The sequence below is a fragment of the Manis javanica genome, chromosome 1 (assembly GCF_040802235.1).
Source record: "Manis javanica isolate MJ-LG chromosome 1, MJ_LKY, whole genome shotgun sequence".
NCBI lineage: Eukaryota > Metazoa > Chordata > Mammalia > Pholidota > Manidae > Manis > Manis javanica.
Window position 1 is genome coordinate 206,318,722 of NC_133156.1, and position 6,460 is coordinate 206,325,181.

The following is a 6,460-nucleotide window of genomic DNA, read 5'->3' on the forward strand; positions in this document are numbered from 1 at the left end:
CTGAGTTGAAGGAGAGACTGTAAAGCTATCATGTGTAATTTTCTAACTATCTTTTAATATGAGATAAGTTATAGTATATAAATATCTTTGGAACCTGTTTTAGTATAAGGAAATAATTTTCTTTGCTGTCAGAGATGCCCATGAGGGCAAGTTTTTCTTACATATATTTGAAAGCTGTTAAATTTGAATATTAAACATGAAGTTTCAAGCTATTTCTCAGAAATGTTCTCAGACTATTTGGTGGTATTTCACTTCTGAGAAATACATTAAAAAATAAAATGTTATAGTGGCATTACTATTGAATTTTCATAACTAATAATTTGGGCATAGAACAGGAAATATGTGCAAATAAAAACTGAAGACAGATCCAGGTGATGAAGGACATTAAAAATTATGGTTGGCAGAAAAACAATCTGTTTTACCAACAATTTTTGGAGTATTCTCTCTCTAATGGGCTGCCTTTTACAATGATGAAACTGCTCGGGGAGTTGTTCACCATCCTCACATATTTGCAGCCGTGTGTATGTGTTGTGTATATATTTTGTGTGTGTGTGTGTGTTTGTCTCCACCTTTGCAGGGCAAAGATATAAAGGAAGAATGAAAATCTTGAGCTACTCTGACACACATAAAGACTTGCAGTTTATTAATCGGAGAATTCAGTTTATCCTCCCCGCTCTTCATCTGAAATTAATTAAGTGTGTAGAATTACAAGGTGGGTGTATCCGAGACAGCAGGCCCTGCTTGGACTAATCAAAAGGGCACATGTTGAATGAGCACAATTTAGTTAAGGTTAATCCAGTGAAGATGATACCTCCCTGGTCTTAATTACTCTAGGTGACAGATTGTGGAATGGGAAAGTAGGAAGGAAGGGAAATTCCATCTTACTGAATACCAGAGTTTTCTAATTTAATTTAGCTCCCTGTTTTCATAGAAGCAAACAGTTTCCATTCAAAGTACAGGACCACACTCACTGGATTTATGTTTAAGGTGGGTAAAATGAAAAAAGTAAGTGCATGTGTATATTTAGGAAAAATAAATGGAAAACAAATATGAAGGTTCCAGAGGTGTTGGTAATAATATGTCTTTCATTATAGACATGTCTGTTCAGAATTTTATTATAGCTCAGTGGAATCTTTGCGATTTCTGCTGAGTGTTGGTACTTTGTGAACTTCTGAATGCTGAGGCTGGTCAGTGTGCTCAAATAAATAGAGACACTTCTGTGCCTACAAGATTTCATTAATGAAATGAATGCATATGTATTATTAAAAATAATAGTTTAAAATATTAGTACACAACTAACCACCATGGATGAATTGCACAAATGTAATGTTGAGCAGAAGCAACAGGCACAAGAATAAGTTTATGATTCCATTTACAGAAAGCTCAAAAGCAGACAGTGTGGATCTATAGTGTTACAAGTCAGGAGAGTGGTGACCCTTGGGGGAGACAGACAAGAGGGGCTTCTGGGGGTGCTAATAATATTCTGTTTCTCAAGCTGGGTGCTGGTTTCACAGGTGGCCCACCTTATGAAAATTCATTGAGCTTATGAATTTGTGAACTTAAGGCTGGTACATTTTTCTGTATATACATTTTATTTCAATAAAACATTTACAAAATGAAAATGAATAAGAAAAAAATACTGAGAGGTGAGGGAATGGGATTTGGGGACAATACATTTTTAAAAGACAGAGGCATGAGGTGTGAGGTCTTCATGTGTTCACTTTGCCATCACATTCTGCACACCCACAAACTTAGATGATTCCTCGGGATCCGGACTTCACCAGACAACTGGATCTTTCTTGTTTCTTTTGCATATATTAAGCCCAAGTCTGACTAAAGTATTTAAGAATCTTATTCTTTGTTGCTATTTAAGGTGCAGCCCCTCCCCACCAAATAAAAAAAGACCATTTCTCCTTGAGCATGCATTAAAAAATCATCAGATGATTTTCTTGTTTTTGGTTTTATGATATATTTTCTGCTCGAGAGGGGGTATCTGTTTCTGATTTATTAGCATTTGATCCCTTAGTTTCCTGCCATTGATCAAGCCTAATACTTAGCTCAGCTGATGAGTTTTATATGAAAGCTGATATTTCAGGAAGACAGAAGGTTGAACCCATTTTTAATATTTTTTCCCCTTCATCTCTTTCAGAGCTTGATGTACACAGGAGACACCTAGCAAAACCCAAAACTCTATTTATTTTTCACTACGTCTCCCTGGTATAAAACTTTTTGGAAGTAAAACGTATTTATCAATAGAAGAGATGTTTGTCTAGTGTCATCCACATCCTGTCAACTGTATATGCATTTACACCCTCTCACCAAAACATGCCTTCACCCCACTGCTGACCGGCTGTCCGCCATTCAATCTCCAGTGAAGTCACGGTGAGTAAGGTCAACTCCTTGGAAACATCTGTATTTGATCAGTTTGCACAAAACAGGGGCCTTCCTAATGCTGGACTTGCCTGAAGTTTGCTACGACAGTAGTTGATTCACCATCGCTGCCCTAGCCTCTCACAGGAAACCTTTATTGCCTTTCCTCTGAGACTATACAATGCTCAGACTAAACCCTGCTCTAATGCACCAACGGGCATTTGCAGTTCCACACCTTCCAAACTGGCAGCACACTGGGGAAGAATTTCCTTTCTTCGGGTGGAAAGATGTTGTTCTAGTTATTGCAAAAGCTAGGACGATTTGTGGTCCTTTATCCGTTTCGGTACTGGGAAGGAGAAACAAAGGGAATCTGATCAGAAAGACATCAACGTGTTGATGGTATTGCAACCATTCTTGGCCCTGAGAGGATCAGTTCTGTGCTCCCAGGTACTTGCAGGTCCGGGATTAGCATTAGCCTCTGCACATGTGTCTGTGTTTTCTTCCTCTTCTTTTCTTTTCTCTTTCTTTTTTCCCCTGACTATATTTTCAGCATTGTATCGTCAATGTGTTATCCTAACTGAAAATCTAAAAGACAACTCTAGAGCCTCTTTTTCTTTAAAGCAAAAAAAAAAACTTTTAGGATAGTCTGATAGCTCTAGATGGTATTTCAATAGGCAGAATATACATTTTATTTGCCTCAACAGAACGACAACTTAAATGCAAGAGAAAAATTGCTGAAAAGGACAGTATAAACTTTTAAATTAAACATCAATGTGAAGACAGCATTAGAGAAATTTCATTAAAATTTGGGGCATTAAATTCACTCTCCTGGTAGAGTGTTTAGAGAAATATCACATCAAGTGTTTACGAAATTTGTTTACCACACTTTAAAAATACATGAGTCTGATGGCCCTTCATTTACAATGAGGGTGGAGCAACAGGCTGAAGGGACTGGTTAATTAGTTCTGTTTTCACTGAAGGACTTCTGAGCATAATAGGCACAAGCAAGAGGCAAGAGACGCACCAGACAGTCCCTGTCTTTGGGAGCCGGAGAACAAGACACAAATACATGAAAGTGTAAAGATCAACAACAACGACAAAAAACAGAAGTCTTGGTCGCCATTAAGTGATCTAGCTACAAACGTGCAGATCATCCACCCTTTGCTCATGTGAAGCACATCAAAACTGGTTCTTGGTTTCAGGCTGAAGCCTCTGTTTGTGCTCCTGTCTCAGATTTGCTTCCCCATCACCCCATCATTGGTGGGGTCAGGCAGACCTGCATTATAATCCCAGCTCTTCTGGAACCCAGGGCAAGTTACTGAACTGCTCCGTGTCTCAGGTTCGTCACCTGTAAGTAACAGTACTGCCTCCTGGGACAGAGCCATAAATGAGGCAGTGCCTGCTGCGGATGCCGCGTTCCGTGCGACCAGCTATGGCTGGTATTCATATGCCTGCTGTTCCCCATCCCTCCCCTGTCAGCCAGTGGTGTTGCATTTAATACCCACCGATTCCATATGGATAAAAAAGTATTGCATGAAATACTTCAGTAAATTGCTTTCTAAATGCTCACTGCTTTCAAGTCTACTGGCACTCCCAAATACAACCCGGTTCAGCAGGGATGGGAATTTAGGGTGATTCATATCACTATGTTTTCCCCTAAGTGCAAAATTACACGCTGCACAAATAAAGGAACAGCTTATTCCACCACAAGAGGATTAACTTTTAAAGGTCTTGCAATATGTGTAGAAATCCTTTTTGGCACCAAGGCCAGTGCTTGGTCCCAAATGTCAATATTCTGGAAAACCTGACCTTGCATAGTTTTCACTGGCTTTATGCAAATGACTCAAATGCTTTTTCTCATCTCAGTCTCATCTCCCACGTCAGGCAGCTTTCTTATTCATCTCTGCTTCTGAGAAAGTCACCTAATTGACAGCCAAAGGGCCCATCGTCTTCTTTCTGTGGTGATCTTCCTTCTCAGGCACGGCCTCCCTGTAGGGCTCTTCTAGTCCCATGCCTTGCGGGCCTGCCTCTGGCTCTTCAAGACACCTGGAGTCATCCTGGCCCTTCTCCTGCCTTAGCCTCAATTCCCACTGTCTTTGGAAGACACCATGGCTTTCCCCTTTAGAGCTGTTAGTGTGTACAATTTCTCTATCTGCTCTGTGCCCAGAGGCTGGAGGGAAAAGGTGCCATGTACCAGACCCTGAGGGTTATTTATGAATGAGTACCTGGCTCTGCAAACTCTCCCTCTTCTTGCCAGCCCCTGCCATGCCTGTTTCACTTTTCTAATGCTTGGATAACATCCCTCAAAAACATTATTGCTGAAGACATTAATTTATTATGTCACATGACTGTGGCCTCACTGGGGGTAGCCAGGCAGTTCTGCTCTGCATAGGCTCACCTGGGGTCGCTGGTATGGCTGCCTTCAGCTCCTGGATGGGCTGGGCTGACAGGTCAAGGAGAGCTTCCCGCCTATGCCTGGTACCTGGGGATTCTCCACGTGGCCTTCCTCCTGTCGGACTTCCTCCCAGCCCAGCAGTTTTAGGATGACCAAACTTTGTACATGGCTGCTGGCTTCTAAGAGGGCTGAAGCAGAAGCAGCCTTAAGAAGGCCTGCATTTGGCAGTTCTACAACGTCAGCTCCCCAACATGCTGTTATTCAGCAAGTCACAAGGCCAGACGGATGAAACAGAACTCTTAATGGGGGAGGGAGTGTGAGCAGAAGAGGGCTTCATGGCAGCCGTCTCTGAGGACTGTGGGCCCCGTCTCCACCCCAATGCATGGCTGGTGTGCAAGCTGCTGGAGGGTTGAAAACAACAGCAGCCAGCAAACAGACCCCAGAGCCCCACCAATCCCCATGCCAGATGTTAGAATTTCCCATCTGAGCAACTGTGATAAATGCCGGCGGCTCTGCGCGCTCTGACTCCTCACCACACACCTTTGGTCACTGCTGTTTCTCAGGTGTGAGTCCTTTTCCCCCCCTAATTAGACCAAAAGCTCCCAGGGGTAGGGACCACCTGTTCTTCTCTCATATGCCTAACTGTACCTTGAGGCAGGCTAAGAGGCACTGAAGAAGTTGGATTTGTGTAAGATTGCATGAATTTGCATTTTTTGAGAACTAACCAGAGGTCTAGTGTTACAGCAGTGAGCAAAGCCCCCACATCCCAGACCTCACAATATTACTGAATAATAATAAGGATGCAAACAATTGCATCCACTGTGTATTAAGCATCTCCCTCTCTGCCACATATAGTACCTGTTGCTTCATGTACATTGTGTCCTTAATCATCCCAACAACTCTATGAAGAGAAGTTATTATTGTCCCCTTTTACAGAAAAAGAAAATGAGGCTCTAAGGAGATTATCTAATTTTCCCCAGGCCAGAGTGTGTATCAGTGACAGAGCCATGATCCAAATCTGAGACTATGTGGCTCTAAAGTGGGAACACAACCTCTACTCTGTTACTATCTAGCTGTCAAAATGCCAATTCTCTATGCATAGTTTGCAGTTATCCCAAGAACATCACATTACCAAAAACAGAAAACAAGCCAAGCCAGGCATGTGCAGCAGGGTCCAGGGGTGGGGGGAAGGGGAGCAGCAGGTTGGGGGCAGGGGGCATGCACATGTGCACCTGTGCAGGAGAAGGCAGTGGATGTTGGAAGAGCTAACAAGGCTGGTGTTGTAAAGAATGGTTCTCAAAGTGGTCCATGAGCCAAAACTATTTTTGTAACTAGCCTCTCATAAGTGCTTAGACATTATTTACCCTTTTCATTCTCATTCTCTCATAAGTGTACACAGGCTTTTTCCACAGGCTGTATGTGTGTTATCGCAACAGACTGCACACAGAAGCATACACAAGAATGAAACTGACTTCCAATAAATCAGATCTTAAAAAGAGTTTCAAAAATGCTAAACAATGCCAGGCTTCCCACTAGGTTTGTTGTTTCTGAATCTGTTAGTTTTCATAAAAATGTTTTCCTTATATATAAGGGATTTATTATTGCTATTTTTAAATGAATTGATAAATAAGTATTTTTAAATGTTCAGTTTTCATTGCTACTATGGAAACTATTGGTAGATAAAATTTATATATA